Source organism: Salmo salar, unplaced genomic scaffold (genome assembly GCF_905237065.1).
Source record: "Salmo salar unplaced genomic scaffold, Ssal_v3.1, whole genome shotgun sequence".
Classification (NCBI taxonomy): Eukaryota; Metazoa; Chordata; class Actinopteri; order Salmoniformes; family Salmonidae; genus Salmo; species Salmo salar.
Window position 1 is genome coordinate 104930 of NW_025548253.1, and position 26221 is coordinate 131150.

General features: G+C 43.7%; 1 pseudogene; it reads left to right on the forward strand.

Moving 5' to 3' along the window:
• LOC106572403 (protein Hook homolog 3-like) overlaps positions 1-26221 on the forward strand; it is a 73815-nt pseudogene that overhangs the window by 39262 nt on the left and 8332 nt on the right.

Consider the following 26221-nt stretch of genomic DNA (forward strand, 5'->3'; position numbering starts at 1 on the left):
TACTGTAGTTTACAGAACTACAGGTCAACATTGACTTTACAGTACTGTACTTCAGTACTACTGTAGTTTATAGAATTACAGGTCAACATTGACTGTACAGTACTGTACTTCAGTACTACTGTAGTTTATAGAACTACAGGTCAACATTGACTTTACAGTACTGTACTTCAGTACTACTGTAGTTTACAGAACTACAGGTCAACATTGACTGTACAGTACTGTACTTCAGTACTACTGTAGTTTATAGAACTACAGGTCAACATTGACTTTACAGTACTGTACTTGAGTACTACTGTAGTTTACAGAACTACAGGTCAACATTGACTTTACAGTACTGTACCTCAGTACTACTGTAGTTTACAGAACTACAGGTCAACATTGACTTTACAGTACTGTACTTCAGTACTACTGTAGTTTACAGAACTACAGGTCAACATTGACTTTACGGTACTGTACTTTGGTACTGTACCTCAGTACTAATGTAGTTTACAGAACTACAGGTCAACATTGACTGTACAGTACTGTACTTGAGTACTACTGTAGTTTACAGAACTACAGGTCATCATTGACTTTACAGTACTGTACCTCAGTACTACTGTAGTTTACAGAACTACAGGTCAACATTGACTTTACAGTACTGTACCTCAGTACTACTGTAGTTTACAGAACTACAGGTCAACATTGACTTTACAGTACTGTACCTCAGTACTACTGTAGTTTACAGAACTACAGGTCAACATTGACTTTACGGTACTGTACTTCGGTACTGTACCTCAGTACTACTGTAGTTTACAGAACTACAGGTCAACATTGACTGTACAGTACTGTACTTGAGTACTACTGTAGTTTACAGAACTACAGGTCATCATTGACTTTACAGTACTGTACTTAAGTACTACTGTAGTTTACAGAATTACAGGTCAACATTGACTTTACAGTACTGTACCTCAGTACTACTGTAGTTTACAGAACTACAGGTCAACATTGACTTTACAGTACTGTACTTCAGTACTACTGTAGTTTACAGGACAACATTGACTTTACAGTACTGTACTTCAGTACTACTGTAGTTTACAGAACTACAGGTCAACATTGACTTTACGGTACTATACAGAACTACAGGTCAACATTGGCATTCCATTGTCAAGCAATCCGTCACAACAGATCTCTCCCCTCTCTCACTCTCCTCCCTTTCTCTCTCCCCTCTCTCACTCTCCTTTCTCCTCTCTCTCCCCTTTCTCTCTCTTTTTCTCTCTCGTTCTCTCTCTCCTCTCTCTCTACCCCTCCCCTCCAGCGGATGAGGTCAGAGAGAGACTCCCTAAAGGAGACCATTGAGGATCTGCGTTTTGTTGAGGCTCAGGAAGGACAGCTGTCTACAGGTAACAGTCACAGACACTCCTCTGCTCTCCCATCGTTGATCTGTTGATCCCTCATGTGTCTCCCATGTCGTCAGAAAAGACCTGTAAGCTACAGTATGTTACTGAAGGATGGTAACAGGTTAGGGCTGTTGCTACTCGTAGGGCTGTTGCTACTCGTAGGGCTGTTGCTACTCGTAGGGCTGTTGCTACTCGTAGGGCTGTTGCTACTCGTAGGGCTGTTGCTACTCGTAGGGCTGTTGCTACTCGTAGGGCTGTTTCTACTCGTAGGGCTGTTTCTACTCGTAGGGCTGTTGCTACTCGTAGCAGTGACGTTTTTGGCGTAGTTAGTTCATGTTCATGTCCCTACAGGTCCTCTGGTCTATAACATGTTCATGTCCCTACCCTCTGGTCTATAACATGTTCATGTCCCTACCCTCTGGTCTATAACATGTTCATGTCCCTACAGGACCTCTGGTCTATAACATGTTCATGTCCCTACAGGTCCTCTGGTCTATAACATGTTCATGTCCCTACAGGTCCTCTGGTCTATAACATGTTCATGTCCCTACAGGTCCTCTGGTCTATAACATGTTCATGTCCCTACCCTCTGGTCTATAACATGTTCATGTCCCTACAGGTCCTCTGGTCTATAACATGTTCATGTCCCTACCCTCTGGTCTATAACATGTTCATGTCCCTACCCTCTGGTCTATAACATGTTCATGTCCCTACCCTCTGGTCTATAACATGTTCATGTCCCTACTGGTCCTCTGGTCTATAACATGTTCATGTCCCTACAGGTCCTCTGGTCTATAACATGTTCATGTCCCTACAGGTCCTCTGGTCTATAACATGTTCATGTCCCTACCCTCTGGTCTATAACATGTTCATGTCCCTACAGGTCCTCTGGTCTATAACATGTTCATGTCCCTACAGGTCCTCTGGTCTATAACATGTTCATGTCCCTACCCTCTGGTCTATAACATGTTCATGTCCCTACAGGTCCTCTGGTCTATAACATGTTCATGTCCCTACAGGTCCTCTGGTCTATAACATGTTCATGTCCCTACAGGTCCTCTGGTCTATAACATGTTCATGTCCCTACAGGTCCTCTGGTCTATAACATGTTCATGTCCCTACAGGTCCTCTGGTCTATAACATGTTCATGTCCCTACCCTCTGGTCTATAACATGTTCATGTCCCTACCCTCTGGTCTATAACATGTTCATGTCCCTACCCTCTGGTCTATAACATGTTCATGTCCCTACCCTCTGGTCTATAACATGTTCATGTCCCTACCCTCTGGTCTATAACATGTTCATGTCCCTACTGGTCCTCTGGTCTATAACATGTTCATGTCCCTACAGGTCCTCTGGTCTATAACATGTTCATGTCCCTACAGGTCCTCTGGTCTATAACATGTTCATGTCCCTACAGGTCCTCTGGTCTATAACATGTTCATGTCCCTACAGGTCCTCTGGTCTATAACATGTTCATGTCCCTACAGGACCTCTGGTCTATAACATGTTCATGTCCCTACAGGGTCTATAACATGTTCATGTCCCTACAGGGTCTATAACATGTTCATGTCCCTACAGGGTCTATAACATGTTCATGTCCCTACCCTCTGGTCTATAACATGTTCATGTCCCTACAGGTCCTCTGGTCTATAACATGTTCATGTCCCTACAGGTCCTCTGGTCTATAACATGTTCATGTCCCTACAGGTCCTCTGGTCTATAACATGTTCATGTTCCTACAGGGTCTATAACATGTTCATGTCCCTACCCTCTGGTCTATAACATGTTCATGTCCCTACAGGGTCTATAACATGTTCATGTCCCTACAGGGTCTATAACATGTTCATGTCCCTACAGGGTCTATAACATGTTCATGTCCCTACCCTCTGGTCTATAACATGTTCATGTCCCTACAGGGTCTATAACATGTTCATGTCCCTACCCTCTGGTCTATAACATGTTCATGTCCCTACAGGGTCTATAACATGTTCATGTCCCTACAGGACCTCTGGTCTATAACATGTTCATGTCCCTACCCTCTGGTCTATAACATGTTCATGTCCCTACAGGTCCTCTGGTCTATAACATGTTCATGTCCCTACAGGTCCTCTGGTCTATAACATGTTCATGTCCCTACAGGTCCTCTGGTCTATAACATGTTCATGTCCCTACAGGGCCTCTGGTCTATAACATGTTCATGTCCCTACTGGACCTCTGGTCTATAACATGTTCATGTCCCTACCCTCTGGTCTATAACATGTTCATGTCCCTACCCTCTGGTCTATAACATGTTCATGTCCCTACAGGTCCTCTGGTCTATAACATGTTCATGTCCCTACAGGTCCTCTGGTCTATAACATGTTCATGTCCCTACAGGGCCTCTGGTCTATAACATGTTCATGTCCCTACAGGTCCTCTGGTCTATAACATGTTCATGTCCCTACCCTCTGGTCTATAACATGTTCATGTCCCTACAGGACCTCTGGTCTATAACATGTTCATGTCCCTACAGGTCCTCTGGTCTATAACATGTTCATGTCCCTACAGGTCCTCTGGTCTATAACATGTTCATGTCCCTACCCTCTGGTCTATAACATGTTCATGTCCCTACAGGTCCTCTGGTCTATAACATGTTCATGTCCCTACAGGTCCTCTGGTCTATAACATGTTCATGTCCCTACAGGTCCTCTGGTCTATAACATGTTCATGTCCCTACAGGTCCTCTGGTCTATAACATGTTCATGTCCCTACAGGTCCTCTGGTCTATAACATGTTCATGTCCCTACAGGTCCTCTGGTCTATAACATGTTCATGTCCCTACCCTCTGGTCTATAACATGTTCATGTCCCTACCCTCTGGTCTATAACATGTTCATGTCCCTACCCTCTGGTCTATAACATGTTCATGTCCCTACCCTCTGGTCTATAACATGTTCATGTCCCTACTGGTCCTCTGGTCTATAACATGTTCATGTCCCTACAGGTCCTCTGGTCTATAACATGTTCATGTCCCTACAGGTCCTCTGGTCTATAACATGTTCATGTCCCTACAGGACCTCTGGTCTATAACATGTTCATGTCCCTACAGGTCCTCTGGTCTATAACATGTTCATGTCCCTACAGGTCCTCTGGTCTATAACATGTTCATGTCCCTACCCTCTGGTCTATAACATGTTCATGTCCCTACCCTCTGGTCTATAACATGTTCATGTCCCTACAGGGTCTATAACATGTTCATGTCCCTACAGGGTCTATAACATGTTCATGTCCCTACAGGGTCTATAACATGTTCATGTCCCTACCCTCTGGTCTATAACATGTTCATGTCCCTACAGGTCCTCTGGTCTATAACATGTTCATGTCCCTACAGGTCCTCTGGTCTATAACATGTTCATGTCCCTACAGGTCCTCTGGTCTATAACATGTTCATGTCCCTACAGGTCCTCTGGTCTATAACATGTTCATGTCCCTACAGGACCTCTGGTCTATAACATGTTCATGTCCCTACAGGGTCTATAACATGTTCATGTCCCTACAGGGTCTATAACATGTTCATGTCCCTACAGGGTCTATAACATGTTCATGTCCCTACAGGGTCTATAACATGTTCATGTCCCTACCCTCTGGTCTATAACATGTTCATGTCCCTACAGGGTCTATAACATGTTCATGTCCCTACCCTCTGGTCTATAACATGTTCATGTCCCTACAGGGTCTATAACATGTTCATGTCCCTACAGGACCTCTGGTCTATAACATGTTCATGTCCCTACCCTCTGGTCTATAACATGTTCATGTCCCTACAGGTCCTCTGGTCTATAACATGTTCATGTCCCTACAGGGCCTCTGGTCTATAACATGTTCATGTCCCTACTGGACCTCTGGTCTATAACATGTTCATGTCCCTACCCTCTGGTCTATAACATGTTCATGTCCCTACCCTCTGGTCTATAACATGTTCATGTCCCCTACTGGTCCTCTGGTCTATAACATGTTCATGTCCCTACAGGTCCTCTGGTCTATAACATGTTCATGTCCCTACAGGTCCTCTGGTCTATAACATGTTCATGTCCCTACAGGTCCTCTGGTCTATAACATGTTCATGTCCCTACAGGACCTCTGGTCTATAACATGTTCATGTCCCTACAGGTCCTCTGGTCTATAACATGTTCATGTCCCTACCCTCTGGTCTATAACATGTTCATGTCCCTACCCTCTGGTCTATAACATGTTCATGTCCCTACCCTCTGGTCTATAACATGTTCATGTCCCTACAGGTCCTCTGGTCTATAACATGTTCATGTCCCTACAGGTCCTCTGGTCTATAACATGTTCATGTCCCTACAGGGCCTCTGGTCTATAACATGTTCATGTCCCTACAGGTCCTCTGGTCTATAACATGTTCATGTCCCTACAGGTCCTCTGGTCTATAACATGTTCATGTCCCTACAGGTCCTCTGGTCTATAACATGTTCATGTCCCTACAGGACCTCTGGTCTATAACATGTTCATGTCCCTACAGGACCTCTGGTCTATAACATGTTCATGTCCCTACAGGGTCTATAACATGTTCATGTCCCTACAGGGTCTATAACATGTTCATGTCCCTACAGGGTCTATAACATGTTCATGTCCCTACAGGACCTCTGGTCTATAACATGTTCATGTCCCTACCCTCTGGTCTATAACATGTTCATGTCCCTACAGGTCCTCTGGTCTATAACATGTTCATGTCCCTACCCTCTGGTCTATAACATGTTCATGTCCCTACAGGGCCTCTGGTCTATAACATGTTCATGTCCCTACTGGACCTCTGGTCTATAACATGTTCATGTCCCTACAGGTCCTCTGGTCTATAACATGTTCATGTCCCTACAGGTCCTCTGGTCTATAACATGTTCATGTCCCTACAGGTCCTCTGGTCTATAACATGTTCATGTCCCTACAGGTCCTCTGGTCTATAACATGTTCATGTCCCTACAGGGCCTCTGGTCTATAACATGTTCATGTCCCTACCCTCTGGTCTATAACATGTTCATGTCCCTACAGGTCCTCTGGTCTATAACATGTTCATGTCCCTACAGGTCCTCTGGTCTATAACATGTTCATGTCCCTACCCTCTGGTCTATAACATGTTCATGTCCCTACCCTCTGGTCTATAACATGTTCATGTCCCTACAGGACCTCTGGTCTATAACATGTTCATGTCCCTACAGGTCCTCTGGTCTATAACATGTTCATGTCCCTACAGGTCCTCTGGTCTATAACATGTTCATGTCCCTACAGGTCCTCTGGTCTATAACATGTTCATGTCCCTACAGGTCCTCTGGTCTATAACATGTTCATGTCCCTACAGGACCTCTGGTCTATAACATGTTCATGTCCCTACAGGTCCTCTGGTCTATAACATGTTCATGTCCCTACAGGTCCTCTGGTCTATAACATGTTCATGTCCCTACCCTCTGGTCTATAACATGTTCATGTCCCTACTGGGCCTCTGGTCTATAACATGTTCATGTCCCTACAGGACCTCTGGTCTATAACATGTTCATGTCCCTACAGGTCCTCTGGTCTATAACATGTTCATGTCCCTACAGGTCCTCTGGTCTATAACATGTTCATGTCCCTACCCTCTGGTCTATAACATGTTCATGTCCCTACAGGGTCTATAACATGTTCATGTCCCTACCGGGCCTCTGGTCTATAACATGTTCATGTCCCTACAGGGTCTATAACATGTTCATGTCCCTACCCTCTGGTCTATAACATGTTCATGTCCCTACCCTCTGGTCTATTACATGTTCATGTCCCTACAGGTCCTCTGGTCTATAACATGTTCATGTCCCTACAGGTCCTCTGGTCTATAACATGTTCATGTCCCTACAGGTCCTCTGGTCTATAACATGTTCATGTCCCTACCCTCTGGTCTAAGTAATCAGTGATTGTGTCTTAGCATAACGTCTTTGTCTTTCTCCAGGCATGGTTCCACTCGAGGGCTCTGATTCGCTGGCTGCAGAGATCGTCACCCCAGAGATCCGGTATGATTTGTTGAGTCCCCAGACATTCCACAACCCCAAGACTAAATTCTGCATATTACATTCACCCATAATGCAACTCACACAATGTTTACCTTCATCCAACAGGCTCTTTTGAGCTTCGAGGAATGTTGAAATCGAGCATTTTTCTGTTGTGTTTCACTACCCCCCCCCAAAGTCCTCACGCTTAGGTGTTATCTGTTGTCATACTTTCTAAACATTTCAAAGATTAGTACTCTTCTTTCTGTTTCCGTTAGATACCCCGTATGTTTATAAATCCTCCTCAAGGCTCATTGGCTTTGTGACCACTTCAAAGAAATGCATCTAAACCAATTAGACATTTCTCTTCTTCTCTGGCCGTTTCCCCACTATGTCGGTTTGACATTCTCCGCTCTGCTCTGCACAGCCAGATACACTACATGATCGAAAGTATGTGGACACCTGCTCGTCCAACATCTCATTCCAAATATCATGGGCGTTAATATGGAGTTGGTTTCCCCTCCTTTTGCTGCCTATAACAGCCTCCTCTCTTCTGAGAAGGCTTTCCACTAGTTGTTGGAACGTTACTATGGGGGACTTCCTAGACGTTTCCACTTCACAATAACAGAGCTTACAGTTGACCGGGGGCAGATCTAGCAGGGCAGAGATTTGACTTACTGACTTGGAAAGGTGGCATCCTATGACGGTGCCTCGTTGAAAGTCACTGAGCTCTTCAGTACGGGCCATTCTACTACCAATGTTTTGTCTATGGAGATTGCATGGTGGCGTGCTCGTTTTTATACACATGTCAGCAACAGGTGTGGCTGAAATAACCGAATTTACTAATTTGAAGGGGTGTCCACACACGTTTGTAAAAATAATGTACAATTCATGAATATCACAAAGAATTAATCAAGAAGCTGAAGTCAACACTTGATTGGTTTCTGGTGCAGCTGGAATCATTTAGTCACTTGTGTACCTTCAAGGCCTTTAGTTTTGTGCTCTGTAGAAGGCTGATTAGTGGCCTGGCTGGGTAATGTACCATAGGCTGATTAGTGGCCTGGCTGGGTAATGTACTATAGGCTGATTAGTGGCCTGGCTGGGTAATGTACTATAGGCTGATTAGTGGCCTGGCTGGGTAACGTACTATAGGCTGATTAGTGGCCTGGCTGGGTAATGTACTATAGGCTGATTAGTGGCCTGGCTGGGTAATGTACTATATAGGCTGATTAGTGGCCTGGCAGGGTAATGTAATGTACTATAGACTGATGAATGGCCTGGCTGGGTAATGTACCATAGACTGATGAATGGCCTGGCAGGGTAATGCTGGGTAATGTACTATAGGCTGATGAATGGCCTGGCTGGGTAATGTACTATAGGCTGATGAATGGCCTGGCAGGGTAATGTACTATAGACTGATGAATGGCCTGGCAGGGTAATGTACTGCAGACTGATGAATGGCCTGGCTGGGTAATGCTGGGTAATGCACTATAGACTGATGAGTGGCCTGGCTGGGTAATGCACTATAAACTGATGAATGGCCTGGCAGGGTAATGCTGGGTAATGTACAATAGGCTGATGAATGGCCTGGCTGGGTAATGTACTATAGGCTGATGAATGGCCTGGCAGGGTAATGTACTATAGACTGATGAATGGCCTGGCAGGGTAATGTACTGCAGACTGATGAATGGCCTGGCTGGGTAATGTACTGCAGACTGATGAATGGCCTGGCTGGGTAATGTACTATAGACTGATGAATGGCCTGGCTGGGTAATGCTGGGTAATGCACTATAGGCTGATGAATGGCCTGGCTGGGTAATGTACTGCAGACTGATGAATGGCCTGGCTGGGTAATGTACTATAGACTGATGAATGGCCTGGCTGGGTAATGTACTGCAGACTGATGAATGGCCTGGCTGGGTAATGTACTGCAGACTGATGAATGGCCTGGCAGGGTAATGTACTATATAGGCTGATGAGTGGCCTGGCTGGGTAATGTACTGCAGACTGGTGAATGGCCTGGCAGGGTAATGTACTATAGGCTGATGAGTGGCCTGGCAGGGTAATGTAATGTACTATAGACTGATGAATGGCCTGGCTGGGTAATGTACTGTAGGCTGATGAATGGCCTGGCAGGGTAATGTACTATAGACTGATGAATGGCCTGGCTGGGTAATGCTGGGTAATGCACTATAGACTGATGAGTGGCCTGGCTGGGTAATGCACTATAAACTGATGAATGGCCTGGCAGGGTAATGCTGGGTAATGTACAATAGGCTGATGAATGGCCTGGCTGGGTAATGTACTATAGGCTGATGAATGGCCTGGCAGGGTAATGTACTATAGACTGATGAATGGCCTGGCAGGGTAATGTACTGCAGACTGATGAATGGCCTGGCAGGGTAATGTACTGCAGACTGATGAATGGCCTGGCTGGGTAATGTACTGGAGACTGATGAATGACCTGGCAGGGTAATGTCCTATAGACTGATGAATGGCCTGGCTGGGTAATGCTGGGTAATGCACTATAGACTGATGAGTGGCCTGGCTGGGTAATGCTGGGTAATGTACTATAGACTGATGAATGGCCTGGCTGGGTAATGCTGGGTAATGTACTATAGACTGATGAATGTCCTGGCTGGGTAATGTACTGCAGACTGATGAATGGCCTGGCTGGGTAATGTACTATAGACTGATGAATGGCCTGGCTGGGTAATGCTGGGTAATGTACTATAGACTGATGAATGGCCTGGCTGGGTAATGTACTGCAGACTGATGAATGGCCTGGCTGGGTAATGCTGGGTAATGCACTATAGGCTGATGAATGGCCTGGCTGGGTAATGTACTGCAGACTGATGAATGGCCTGGCTGGGTAATGTACTATAGACTGATGAATGGCCTGGCTGGGTAATGCTTGGTAATGTACTATAGACTGATGAATGGCCTGGCTGGGTAATGTACTATAGACTGATGAATGACCTGGTTGGGTAATGTACTGCAGACTGAGGAATGGCCTGGCTGGGTAATGCTGGGTAATGCACTATAGACTGATGAGTGGCCTGGCTGGGTAATGCACTATAAACTGAGGAATGGCCTGGCTGGGTAATGCTGGGTAATGTACTGCAGACTGATGAATGACCTGGCTGGGTAATGTACTGCAGACTGATGAATGTCCTGGCAGGGTAATGCTGGGTTATGTGCTGCAGACTGATGAATGGCCTGGCTGGGTAATGTACTGCAGACTGATGAATGGCCTGGCTGGGTAATGTACTGCAGACTGATGAATGGCCTGGCTGGGTAATGTACTGCAGACTGATGAATGGCCTGGCTGGGTAATGTACTATAGGCTGATGAATGGCCTGGCAGGGTAATGCTGGTTAATGTACTATAGACTGATGAATGGCCTGGCTGGGTAATGTACTGCAGACTGATGAATGGCCTGGCTGGGTAATGTACTATAGGCTGATGAATGGCCTGGCAGGGTAATGCTGGGTAATGTACTATAGACTGATGAGTGGCCTGGCAGGGTAATGCTGGGTAATGTACTGCAGACTGAGGAATGGCCTGGCTGGGTAATGCTGGGTAATGTACTGCAGACTGATGAATGACCTGGCTGGGTAATGTACTGCAGACTGATGAATGTCCTGGCAGGGTAATGCTGGGTAATGTGCTGCAGACTGATGAATGGCCTGGCTGGGTAATGTACTGCAGACTGATGAATGGCCTGGCTGGGTAATGTACTGCAGACTGATGAATGGCCTGGCTGGGTAATGTACTGCAGACTGATGAATGGCCTGGCTGGGTAATGTACTATAGGCTGATGAATGGCCTGGCAGGGTAATGCTGGGTAATGTACTATAGACTGATGAATGGCCTGGCTGGGTAATGTACTGCAGACTGATGAATGGCCTGGCTGGGTAATGTACTATAGGCTGATGAATGGCCTGGCAGGGTAATGCTGGGTAATGTACTATAGACTGATGAGTGGCCTGGCAGGGTAATGCTGGGTAATGTACTATAGACTGATGAATGGCCTGGCTGGGTAATGTACTATAGACTGATGAGTGGCCTGGCAGGGTAATGCTGGGTAATGCACTATAGACTGATGAGTGGCCTGGCAGGGTAATGCTGGGTAATGTACTATAGACTGATGAGTGGCCTGGCAGGGTAATGCTTATTAATGTACTATAGACTGATGAGTGGCCTGGCAGGGTAATGTACTGTAGTCAGTCATACACAATAACATTAGGACCATATTCAGTCATCAGAAAAGTGATTTTAATCACATCCCCACATGTTAATCTGTCCCTGTGTATTGTTCCAGAGAGAAGCTGATCAGACTGCAGCATGAGAACAACATGTTGAAGCTGGCCCAGGAGGGGTCCGATAACGAGAATATCGCTCTGCTGCAGAGTCTACTGGAGGACGCTAACAGCAGGAAGAATGAACTGGAGACAGAAAACAGGTGCACACACACTACACACACACTACACACACACTACTTACACACTACATACACACTACATGCACACTACATACACACTACACAGACACACACTATACAGACACACACTATACACACTACACACTATATACACTACATACACACTACACACACACTATACACACTACATACACACTATACAGACACACACTATACACACTACACACACACTATACACACTACACACACACTATACACACTACACACACACTATACACACTACACAGACACACACGGTGTGTTCTTCTAACCTCGTGGGGACCTAAAATTAATTTCCATTCAAACCCCTATTTTCCCTAACCCCTAACCCTAACCCCTAACCCCTAACCCTAACCCCTAAGCATAACCCTAACCCCTAAGCATAACCCTAAACCCTAACCCTAACCCCTAAGCATAAACCCTAACCCTAACCCTAACCCCTAACCCTAACCCCTAACCCCTAAGCATAACCCTAACCCCTAAGCATAACCCTAAACCCTAACCCTAACCTAAGCATAACCCCAACCCCTAACCCCTAACCCTAACCCTAACCCTAAGCATAACCCTAACCCCTAAGCATAACCCTAACCCCTAAGCATAACCCTAACCCCTAACCCCTAAGCATAACCCTAACCCCTAAGCATAACCCTAACCCCTAACCCCAACCCTAACCCCTAAGCATAACCCTAACCCCTAACCCTAACCCCTAAGCATAACCCCTAACCCCTAACCCTAACCCCTAAGCATAACCCTAAACCTAATCACTAACCCCTAACCCCTAATCACTAACCCCTAATCACTAACCCTAAGCATAACCCTAACCCTAATCACTAACCCTAACCCTAAACCTAACCCCTAAGCTTTTTCCTTATTTTACTATCCTTGTGGGGAGGTATTTTAAGTCCCTACAAGGATAGAGTAACACAACACACACACACACACACACACACACACACACACACACACACACACACACACACTTGTTCTTCTATTCCATTATAAATTGTATTTTTCCTAAGCCTAACCCCCAACCTTAAAGGACCATTGTTCCACTTCATATTCATCATCTCCACATCAACATATGAGAAAGTGGTGCTTTTATATGTTTAGTAGTAAAATAGATAGAGGAAGATAGGTCTTTACCATGCATGAGAGCACCAGCTGTTCCGGACGACTGTGTGATCACGCTCTCTGTAGCCGATGTGAGTAAGACCTTTAAACAGTCACAAAGCCGCGGGACAGATTACCAGGATGTGAACTCAGAGCATGCGCTGACCAACTGGCAGGTGTCTTCACTGACATTTTCAACCTCTCCCTGTCCGAGTCTGTAATACCAACATGTTTCAAGCAGACCACCATAGTCCCTGTGCCCAAGAACACTAAGGTAACCTGCCTAAATGACTACCGCCCCGTAGCACTCATGTCAGTAGCCATCAAGTGCTTTGAAAGGCTGGTCATAGGGGAGAATTTTCCCTTGTTTTACTGTCCTTATGGGGACATTTGTAGATTGCAAGTCCCCACGCGGATAGAATAATAAAATCCTATTTTCCCTAACCTTAACAATTACCCTAACCTTAACCTGAATACCCTAAACCTAACCCCTACACTAACCTTAACAATAACCCTAACCTTAACCTGAAAACCTTAACCCTAAAACTAACCCTAGATCTTAATTCTAACTCTAATTCTAACCTGAACCCTAAACCCCCTAGAAATAGCATTTGACCTTGTGAGGATTAACAAAATGTCCCCAGTTGGTCAAATTTTAGTTTGTTTACTATTCTTGTGGCGACTTCTGGTCCAAGTATAGTGAAACACACACACACACACACACACACACACACACACACACACACACACACACACACACACACACACACACACTGAAACATGGTGACTGTGTGTGTTTCAGACTGGTGAACCAGAGACTGATTGAGGGTCAGAGTCAGGTGGAGGAGCTGCAGAGGAATCTTCAGGAACAGGGCTTCAAAGCAGAGGATGTGAGTAGCACTAAACTGATCTCAGATCAGTCCATCTTCAGGAACAGGGCTCCAAAGCAGAGGATGTGAGTACCACTAAACTGATCTCAGATCAGATTAACTCCCCTGATTTCACAACTGTCCGAGCGGTTATTAAAACTAACTGGAAATGACAGAAGCCACGACATCCTGTCATGCTATGGGGGTCGTTAAACTTTAGAAGCCGATGAGGAAGGGCTTGTTCTCGTTGTCACGTCGGCTCATTGTCGTTCTCTTACCTGGCTATTTTACGAGCCCAGAAGACCTTTACTGATGTGACAAAATAAAGCAACACGTAACTAATGCTAGTCTGTTTCATTGTCCTGGATGTGTTGTCATTTCTCACTAACATTCTAACACTGTTGTTGTTGTTGTGTTCTGTTCGTTGTCTTACTCATGTTGTAGCGTTGGGAAGTCATTGGTTGGTTGTCCTGCCAACCTATCCTGTTAGGAGGCTAAAGGTCAGGTCATGTGTTTTTAGTGGCTCCTGTCTCTCTCCGCCATGACATCGTCAGGAGGAATGCTATGTTTGTGACAGATGTTGGTCCGTCCGTTGTCCTGTCTTTCTCTCCTCACTGCATGACTAACCTAACTGAAATTATTCTCTCTCCTCTCCTCTCGTCCCCTCTCCTCTCGTCCCCTCTCCTCTCGTCCCCTCTCCTCTCGTCCCCTCTCCTCTCCTCTCGTCTCCTCTCCTCTCCTCTCCTCTCCTCTCCTCTCGTCTCCTCTCCTCTCCTCTCCTCTCCTCTCCTCTCCTCTCCTCTCCTCTCCTCTCCTCTCCTCTCCTCTCCTCTCCTCTCCTCTTGTCTGTGTGTTTGTCCTGCATTAAATCACCTCTATTTTCTCTTTAACTCTGCTTCCCCACTCAGGCGATTGTAAGTATAGCTTGGAGATCAATCCTAGTTTAGACGCCTTACCTCGCTACTCGCTGACAATGTGTAATTGTTTCATTATATTATAGTTATATTAGTGCTTAAAAGGTAACTTCAGGATTTTGTCAGTGATATTCTTTATTTACTTCCCCAGAGTCAGATTTGTATTTTTATTTAACCTTTATTTAACTAGCCAAGTCAGTTAAGAACAAATCATTTTTTACAATGACGGCCTGCCCCCGGGCAAAACCCTAACCCGGACGACGCTGAGCCAGTTGTGCGCCGCTCTATGGGATTCCCAATCACGGCCGGTTGTGGTACAGCTTGGAATTGAACCGGGGTCTGTAGTGATGCCTTAGACCACAACCAACTGGGGAGCCCAGATAAACTCGTGGATACCATTTTATGTCTCTGTGTCCAGTAAGAAGGAAGTTAGAGGTAGTTTTGTGAGCTAATGCTAACTAGCGTTAATGCAATGACTGGAAGTCTATAGGTATCTACTAGCATGCTAGCACATACCCACAGACTTCCAGTCATTGTGCTAATGCTAGTTAGCAATTGCTCTAGTGCTAGTCAACAACTTCCTTCAAAACTGCACGCAGAGACATGAAAATGTTATTCAGGAGTTCATCTGACTCTGGGGAAGTAGATAACACCCCTTTAAGAAGTGCCTTTTCAATCTACAGTACTCTGGGGAAGTAGATAACACCCCTTTAAGAATCAATCTACAGTACTCTGGGGAAGTAGATATCACCCCTTTAAGAATCAATCTACAGTACTCTGGGGAAGTAGATATCACCCCTTTAAGAAGTACCTTTTCAATCTACAGTACTCTGGGGAATTAGATATCACCCCTTTAAGAATCAATCTACAATAATCTGGGGAAGTAGATAACACCCCTTTAAGAATCAATCTACAGTACTCTGGGGAAGTAGATATCACCCCTTTAAGAATCAATCTACAGTACTCTGGGGAAGTAGATATCACCCCTTTAAGAATCAATCTACAGTACTCTGGGGAAGTAGATATCACCCCTTTAAGAATCAATCTACAGTACTCTGGGGAAGTAGATATCACCCCTTTAAGAATCAATCTACAGTACTCTGGGGAAGTAGATATCACCCCTTTAAGAATCAATCTACAGTACTCTGGGGAAGTAGATATCACCCCTTTAAGAAGTACCTTTTCAATCTACAGTACTCTGGGGAAGTAGATATCACCCCTTTTAAGAATCAATCTACAGTACTCTGGGGAAGTAGATATCACCCCTTTAAGAAGTACCTTTTCAATCTACAGTACTCTGGGGAAGTAGATATCACCCCTTTTAAGAATCAATCTACAGTACTCTGGGGAAGTAGATATCACCCCTTTAAGAATCAATCTACAGTACTCTGGGGAAGTAGATATCACCCCTTTAAGAAGTACCTTTTCAATCTACAGTACATGCTGGTAGTCTCGATGTAAATCAGGGTGCTACTAGTCTCTGTAGAATCTTTGTTTCCTAGCTACACTCTTATGTCATACCACATGAGATATCAATATTAACTCTTTCATCTGTACATTCATGGCCTTTTTATAATTTTTTTGTGTGAAATTGAAGTAAAATACAGTATAATGTCCAGTACTCTTTTAATTTTCTTCACGGTAATCAAAACCTGAAAATCAATATGGTAACATCAGCTATGTTGCAACATAATTCCAAGCCATCCGGTATGACATGTAATATATCTCAGTGTGTTAACATGTTGAATCAGCAAAGGGAACCTTAACCAATGCATAGGCCTTCGTGATGTCATTACTGCTTCACAATGCCCTCTGATGACATTACTACAACCAACATTTTGTATTTTTGTTTTTAAGTCAATCATTCTGAAGAAGAAAAATGATGCTCACATGTAAGTAACATTTTTGAACTATTGTTAAATGTTAATATTATTATTTTTTTTTGGGGTTGTTTGTTGTTAAATTAAGATTTGAAGTTTTTTGAAAGTTTGGTCAGATCGATTGAACTTAATGCTTGTTTTTGACGCCCTGACTCATTGTGCCATTTCCTGACTTGTCTGTTGCTGATGTTGTGTTCTCTAAAAGGGAGAAGTTACGGGAAGTCAACAGTGAACTGCAGAAGAAGATGGCGTACATCGATGACTTGGAGCCCAAGTACACCTCTAGCTGTTAGTTATTCATGTATTACTTGTCATTGAACTTGTTCATTTAAAATATAATAATAATAATAAACTATAGTAGGAGACCAATACAACTCTAAACTATAGTAGACCAATACAACTCTAAACTATAGGAGAAGACCAATACAACTCTAAACTATAGGAGAAGACCAATACAACTCTAAACTATAGGAGAAGACCAATACAACTCTAAACTATAGGAGAAGACCAATACAACTCTAAACTATAGGAGAAGACCAATACAACTCTAAACTATAGGAGTAGACCAATACAACTCTAAACTATAGGAGAAGACCAATACAACTCTAAACTATAGGAGTAGACCAATACAACTCTAAACTATAGGAGTAGACCAATACAACTCTAAACTATAGGAGAAGACCAATACAACTCTAAACTATAGGAGTAGACCAATACAACTCTAAACTATAGGAGAAGACCAATACAACTCTAAACTATAGGAGAAGACCAATACAACTCTAAACTATAGGAGTAGACCAATACAACTCTAAACTATAGGAGTAGACCAATACAACTCTAAACTATAGGAGTAGACCAATACAACTCTAAACTATAGGAGAAGACCAATACAACTCTAAACTATAGGAGTAGACCAATACAACTCTAAACTATAGGAGTAGACCAATACAACTCTTAACTATAGGAGAAGACCAATACAACTCTAAACTATAGGAGTAGACCAATACAACTCTAAACTATAGGAGTAGACCAATACAACTCTAAACTATAGGAGTAGACCAATACAACTCTAAACTATAGGAGAAGACCAATACAACTCTAAACTATAGGAGTAGACCAATACAACTCTAAACTATAGGAGTAGACCAATACAACTCTAAACTATAGGAGAAGACCAATACAACTCTAAACTATAGTAGACCAATACAACTCTAAACTATAGGAGAAGACCAATACAACTCTAAACTATAGGAGTAGACCAATACAACTCTAAACTATAGGAGTAGACCAATACAACTCTAAACTATAGGAGAAGACCAATACAACTCTAAACTATAGTAGACCAATACAACTCTAAACTATAGGAGTAGACCAATACAACTCTAAACTATAGGAGAAGACCAATACAACTCTAAACTATAGGAGAAGACCAATACAACTCTAAACTATAGGAGAAGACCAATACAACTCTAAACTATAGGAGAAGACCAATACAACTCTAAACTATAGGAGTAGACCAATACAACTCTAAACTATAGGAGAAGACCAATACAACTCTAAACTATAGGAGAAGACCAATACAACTCTAAACTATAGGAGTAGACCAATACAACTCTAAACTATAGGAGTAGACCAATACAACTCTAGTAGAAGACCAATACAACTCTAAACTATAGGAGTTGACCAATACAACTCTAAACTATAGGGGAAGACCAATACAACTCTAAACTATAGGAGTAGACCAATACAACTCTAAACTATAGGAGTAGACCAATACAACTCTAGTAGAAGACCAATACAACTCTAAACTATAGGAGAAGACCAATACAACTCTAAACTATAGGAGAAGACCAATACAACTCTAAACTATAGGAGAAGACCAATACAACTCTAAACTATAGGAGAAGACCAATACAACTCTAAACTATAGTAGACCAATACAACTCTAAACTATAGTAGACCAATACAACTCTAAACTATAGGAGAAGACCAACATACACCACATCCTAGATCATATTAAGAAGTGATTCTTGAGCTCTGACTTAAAAGGCAGTGAGTTCATTCCAGGTCCAGGGAACGAGACAGCAGAATGCTCAGTCACCCGTTGTTTTTAAGGATGTCTTTGCAGTCCCAAAGAGTCTTTGATCATTTGACCAGAGTAACAGTGAAGATTGTTTGGGGCTTAGGAGTTCACTGAGGTTTTGGGGACCAGAGGCATTGAGAGATTTGAACACTAACAGGAAGTTGATTCTGAATTTGGTGGGCAGCCAGTGGAGAAAGGCTAGACGGGGTGTGATATGGGCATACCGCCGGGTTCCTGTGAGGATCCTGGCAGCGCTGTTCTGCGCAAGCTGTTGTTGAGTTGTTGGAGGTTGTTTGACATCCAGGCTTTGACGTCATCCAGACAGGTGGTGCGGGTGTTTATGTAGATCTGTTTGTCGTCAGCGTAGCAGTGGAATTGGATGCCGTGTTAAATGATTAGGAGGCCAAGGGGGAATGTGTAGATTATGAATAGGATTGGGCCTAAAACGGAGCCTTGAGGGACACCACAGGTAATTGTGATGGGTTCTGACTTGGCATTTCCTATGGCAGCATATTTTGTGCTGTTGGTAAACTGGTGAACCAGTTTAATGACAGTACTGTCGAGACCTAAAGTCGTGGCCAAAAGTTTTGATAATGACACAATTATTAATTTTCACAAAGTTTGCTGCTTCAGTGTCTTTAGATATTTTTGTCAGATGTTACTATGGAATACTGAAGTATAATTACAAGCATTTCATAAGTGTCAAAGGCTTTTATTGATATTTACATGAAGTTGATGCAAAGAGTCAATATTTGCAGTGTTGACCCTTCTTTATAAAGACCTCTGCAATCCGCCCTGGCATGCTGTCAATTAACTTCTGGGCCACATCCTGACTGATGGCAGCCCATTCTTGCATAATCAATGCTTGGAGTTTTTCAGAATTTGTGGGGTTTTATTTGTCCACCCGCCTCTTGAGGATTGACCACAAGTTCTCAATGGGATTAAGGTCTGGGGAGTTTCCTGGCCATGGACCCAAAATATCGATATTTTGTTCCCCGAGCCACTTAGTTATCACTTTTGCCTTATGGCAAGGTGCTCCATCATGCTGGAAAAGACATTGTTCGTCACCAAACTGTTCCTGGATGGTTGGGAGAAGTCGCTCTCGGAGGATGTGTTGGTACCATTCTTTATTCATGGCTGTGTTCTTAGGCAAAATTGTGAGTGAGCCCACTCCCTTCGCTGAGAAGCAACCCCACACATGAATGGTCTCAGGATGCTTTACTGTTGGCATGACACAGGACTGATGGTAGCGCTCACCTTGTCTTCTCCGGACAAGCTTTTTTCCGGATGCCCCAAACAATCGGAAAGGGGATTCATCAGAGAAATGACTTTACCCAGTCCTCAGCAGTCCAATCCCTGTACCTTTTGCAGAATATCAGTCTGTCCCTGATGTTTTTCCTGGAGAGAAGTGGCTTCTTTTGCCCTTCTTGACCCCAGGCCATCCTCCAAAAGTCTTCGCCTCACTGTGCGCGCAGATGCACTCACACCTGCCTGCTGCCATTCCTGAGCAAGCTCTGTACTGGTGGTGCCCCAATCCCGCAGCTGAATCAACTTTAGGAGACGGTCCTGGCGCTTGCTGGACTTTCTTGGACGCCCTGAAGCCTTCTTCACAACAATTGAACCGCTCTCCTTGAAGTTCTTGATGATCCGATAAATGGTTGATTTAGGTGCAATCTTACTGGCAGCAACATCCTTGCCTGTGAAGCCCTTTTTGTGCAAAGCAATGATGACGGCACGTGTTTCCTTGCAGGTAACCATGGTTGACAGAGGAAGAACAATAATTCCAAGCACCACCCTCCTTTTGAAGCTTCCAGTCTGTTATTCGAACTCAATCAGCATGACAGAGTGATCTCCAGCCTTGTCCTCGTCAACACTCACACCTGTGTTAACGAGAGAATCACTGACATGATGTCAGCTGGTCCTTTTGTGGCAGGGCTGAAATGCAGTGGAAATGTTTTTGGGGGATTCAGTTCATTTGCATGATAAAGAGGGACTTTGCAATTAATTGCAATTCATCTGATCATTCGTCATAACATTCTGGAGTACATGCAAATTGCCATCATACAAACTGAGGCAGCAGACTTTGTGAAAATTAATATTTGTGTCATTCTCAAAACTTTTTAGCCACGACTGTATGTGTTCCTTCAATTGATCCTGGAGGATGCTGTGATCGGAGGCGACGAATCCACTTCTTATGGTCTTCCCTGTGGCTCAGTTGGTAGAGCATGGTGTTTGCAACGCCAGGGTTGTGGGTTCGATTCCCACGGGGGACCAGTACGGGGGGAAAAAAAATAAAAAATATGAAATGTATGCATTCACTACTTCTGATGCATCATTTTGGTTTCATTAGATTTGTTTATGGCTGTGTTTACTTATACAGGAAGTCCAATTCTGATCTTTGCCTATTATTGTCAAAAGACCAATTGGTGCAAAATCTCTGGATAAGAGCGTCTGCTAAATGACTAAAATGTAAAATGTTAATCTTTTCGAAGAAGTAGGTGGAGAATCTTCCGCAGCGTTAATGGGTGACTCAGCTGGTTTGAGTAGGTATTTGATGGTGGAAAAGAGGTGGCATGGGTTTCCTCGGTGGTTGTCTAGTAGGTTTCAGTAGTAGGGGTGGACCCTGTGGATTATTAGGTTTCAGTAGTAGGGGTGGACCCTGTGGATTATTAGGTTTCAGTAGTAGGGGTGGACCCTGTGGATTATTAGGTTTCAGTAGTAGGGGTGGACCCTGTGGATTATTAGGTTTCAGTAGTAGGGGTGGACCCTGTGGATTATTAGGTTTCAGTAGTAGGGGTGGACCCTGTGGATTATTAGGTTTCAGTAGTAGGGGTGGACCCTGTGGATTATTAGGTTTCAGTAGTAGGTGGACCCTGTGGATTATTAGGTTTCAGTAGTAGGGGTGGACCCTGTGGATTATTAGGTTTCAGTAGTAGGGGTGGACCCTGTGGATTATTAGGTTTCAGTAGTAGGGGTGGACCCTGTGGATTATTAGGTTTCAGTAGTAGGGGTGGACCCTGTGGATTATTAGGTTTCAGTAGTAGGGGTGGACCCTGTGGATTATTAGGTTTCAGTAGTAGGGGTGGACCCTGTGGATTATTAGGTTTCAGTAGTAGGGGTGGACCCTGTGGATTATTAGGTTTCAGTAGTAGGGGTGGACCCTGTGGATTATTAGGTTTCAGTAGTAGGGGTGGACCCTGTGGATTATTAGGTTTCAGTAGTAGGGGTGGACCCTGTGGATTATTAGGTTTCAGTAGTAGGGGTGGACCCTGTGGATTATTAGGTTTCAGTAGTAGATGGACCCTGTGGATTATTAGGTTTCAGTAGTAGGGGTGGACCCTGTGGATTATTAGGTTTCAGTAGTAGGGGTGGACCCTGTGGATTATTAGGTTTCAGTAGTAGGGGTGGACCCTGTGGATTATTAGGTTTCAGTAGTAGGGGTGGACCCTGTGGATTATTAGGTTTCAGTAGTAGGGGTGGACCCTGTGGATTATTAGGTTTCAGTAGTAGGGGTGGACCCTGTGGATTATTAGGTTTCAGTAGTAGGGGTGGACCCTGTGGATTATTAGGTTTCAGTAGTAGGGGTGGACCCTGTGGATTATTAGGTTTCAGTAGTAGATGGACCCTGTGGATTATTAGGTTTCAGTAGTAGGGGTGGACCCTGTGGATTATTAGGTTTCAGTAGTAGGGGTGGACCCTGTGGATTATTAGGTTTCAGTAGTAGGGGTGGACCCTGTGGATTATTAGGTTTCAGTAGTAGGGGTGGACCCTGTGGATTATTAGGTTTCAGTAGTAGGGGTGGACCCTGTGGATTATTAGGTTTCAGTAGTAGGGGTGGACCCTGTGGATTATTAGGTTTCAGTAGTAGGGGTGGACCCTGTGGATTATTAGGTTTCAGTAGTAGGGGTGGACCCTGTGGATTATTAGGTTTCAGTAGTAGGGGTGGACCCTGTGGATTATTAGGTTTCAGTAGTAGGGGTGGACCCTGTGGATTATTAGGTTTCAGTAGTAGGGGTGGACCCTGTGGATTATTAGGTTTCAGTAGTAGGGGTGGACCCTGTGGATTATTAGGTTTCAGTAGTAGGGGTGGACCCTGTGGATTATTAGGTTTCAGTAGTAGGGGTGGACCCTGTGGATTATTAGGTTTCAGTAGTAGGGGTGGACCCTGTGGATTATTAGGTTTCAGTAGTAGGGGTGGACCCTGTGGATTATTAGGTTTCAGTAGTAGGGGTGGACCCTGTGGATTATTAGGTTTCAGTAGTAGGGGTGGACCCTGTGGATTATTAGGTTTCAGTAGTAGGGGTGGACCCTGTGGATTATTAGGTTTCAGTAGTAGGGGTGGACCCTGTGGATTATTAGGTTTCAGTAGTAGGGGTGGACCCTGTGGATTATTAGGTTTCAGTAGTAGGTGGACTTGGTTTAACATCAGGTTTCAGTGAGGTCAGAGATGACAAGCTCGTCTGTGATGACGAGGTCTAATGTATGATTGTGTGGTGAGAACAAATATATATAATGTGGATTTAGTAGATGCTTTTATCCAAAGTTACTTAGCTGTACGTTCTCAACCTGTTTCCTTTCATGCAAATTGTGGATTTCTATGAACTTTGTGTAACTATTAGTTTTTTTTGGTTTTCTCTCTCCTTCCAGCCCAGAAAGTAGAGGAACTGGAAGAGGCGTTAAAGAAGAAGGATGAAGACATGAAGCAGATGGAGGACAGATATAAGAAGTACCTGGAGAAGGCTAAGAGTGTTATCCGGACCCTGGACCCTAAACAGAACCAAGGCTCAGCACCAGAGGTCCAGACCCTCAAGAATCAGCTGCAGGAGAGGGAAAGGATGCTGCAGTCTCTGGAGGTACCAGGGGCTGGGTTAGGGTGTAGGAGTTAGGGTGTAGGAAGTAGGGTTGAGGAGGAGATGGAGGGAGGGATGGAGGAGAAGAGGGTAGGGTAAGGGTTAGAGTTAGGGGTTAAGGAGGTAGAAGGAGGGGTTAGGGTTGGAGAGGGGTTAGGGTTGGAGAGGGGTTGGGGAGGGGTTAGGGTTGGGGAGGGGTTAGGGTTGGGGAGGGGATGGGATACTCACTGGAGGTGGTAATACCAACCAGAGGGGTTAGGGTTGGGGAGGGGTTAGGGTTGGGGATGGGATGGAGAGGGGATGGGATGGAGAGGGGTTAGGGTAGAAGGAGGGGATGGGATGGAGCTCACTGGAGGTGGTAATACCAACCAGACCAGGAGGGGTTAGGGTACCAACCAGACCAGGCCAGAAAATACTTGTATTTTGTAGTTTATTTGAAAATACCAACTATTCATATAAACTAGGTAGTCTAATACAGTTTATAAAGAGTTTAAACTGAAGGCAACAAACTAGTTTATTTTATATTCAAATACACGTCTCAGAAAACCAAATAAAACTTGAAGGTATTTGAATATATGAAAGTTATTTGAAAAAAGAAAAACAGAACATTATCTGATGACTGCCAAATATTTGATGAAGAACCAAAAACGACAACAGTTAGTTGAATAAATATATCATCATAAACACATGGTTTATCCTAGAATAAAATACAATGGGGGACATGGAATCGTCTCAACATTAGAGCAGACCACGTTTGCAGCTTCAAAATGACTAACAAATACATTTTCATAATGAGTGAGACATAAAGTAATACATTAACACTTGACGTTAAACTTTGTGATGATTACACAATGACATCGTTGTTCCATAGGACTTTGTAAATTGCTTTATATAATGACATAATAATTCCATTATTACATAACTGGAATAAGGAACAATGACTATTCCTCTTACAAAAACTCTCAGCTCATTGCTATGCAATTAAAATGCTATAACCAAAATATTATGTAAAAAACATGCTAATGAAATGTAATTACAGTTATATTACACAGGCACCAGAACAGTTTAATGTTAAGTGTTACTGAGAATGCTAACAGTAACAAAATATGGCTATTAAGTGTCATGTTAGTTTGTATTCTGAGTAAACTATCCCTTTAAAGATGGTATATTGTGTGTGTTTGAAACAAGAACACCTACTCTCAGATGGTTATCTAAACATCACGCCCGGGGGGTAATCCTACATGAAACTATTCCTTTAAAGATGGTATAAAGTGTGTGTTTGAAACAAGAACACCTACTCTCAGATGGTTATCTAAACATCACGCCCGGGGGGTAATCCTACATGAAACACAGCCCTTATTTAAAGTGTTGCTAAAATCCCCTATGGGAAAAATGATTGGAACCATTTCCCCTGGTAGACCGCTAGGTTTTATGGGTATTATGACACCTCCTCTTTGGGGCTCTATGGGGAGACTGTGTTCTATTCATTATATTTCTATTCATTATATTTCTATTCGTTATATTTCTATCTTCAACATGCAGTTCCAGATACAGTCCTGTCATTAGTAGTAGACAGCCAATCCACATGTAGATACAGCCCTGTCATTAGTAGTAGACAGCCAATCCACATGTAGAGACAGTCCTGTCATTAGTAGTAGACAGCCAATCCACATGTAGAGACAGTCCTGTCATTAGTAGAAGACAGCCAATCCACATGTAGATACAGTCCTGTCATTAGTAGTAGACAGCCAATCCACATGTAGAGACAGTCCTGTCATTAGTAGTAGACAGCCAATCCACATGTAGATACAGCCCTGTCATTAGTAGTAGACAGCCAATCCACATGTAGATACAGTCCTGTCATTAGTAGTAGACAGCCAATCCACATGTAGATACAGTCCTGTCATTAGTAGTAGACAGCCAATCCATGTAGATACAGTCCTGTCATTAGTAGTAGACAGCCAATCCACATGTAGATACAGTCCTGTCATTAGTAGTAGACAGCCAATCCACATGTAGATACAGCCCTGTCATTAGTAGTAGACAGCCAATCCACATGTAGATACAGTCCTGTCATTAGTAGAAGACAGCCAATCCATGTAGATACAGTCCTGTCATTAGTAGTAGACAGCCAATCCACATGTAGAGACAGTCCTGTCATTAGTAGTAGACAGCCAATCCACATGTAGAGACAGTCCTGTCATTAGTAGTAGACAGCCAATCCACATGTAGATACAGTCCTGTCATTAGTAGTAGACAGCCAATCCACATGTAGAGACAGTCCTGTCATTAGTAGTAGACAGCCAATCCACATGTAGAGACAGTCCTGTCATTAGTAGAAGACAGCCAATCCACATGTAGAGACAGTCCTGTCATTAGTAGTAGACAGCCAATCCATGTAGATACAGTCCTGTCATTAGTAGTAGACAGCCAATCCATGTAGATACAGTCCTGTCATTAGTAGTAGACAGCCAATCCACATGTAGATACAGTCCTGTCATTAGTAGTAGACAGCCAATCCACATGTAGATACAGTCCTGTCATTAGTAGTAGACAGCCAATCCATGTAGATACAGTCCTGTCATTAGTAGTAGACAGCCAATCCACATGTAGATACAGTCCTGTCATTAGTAGTAGACAG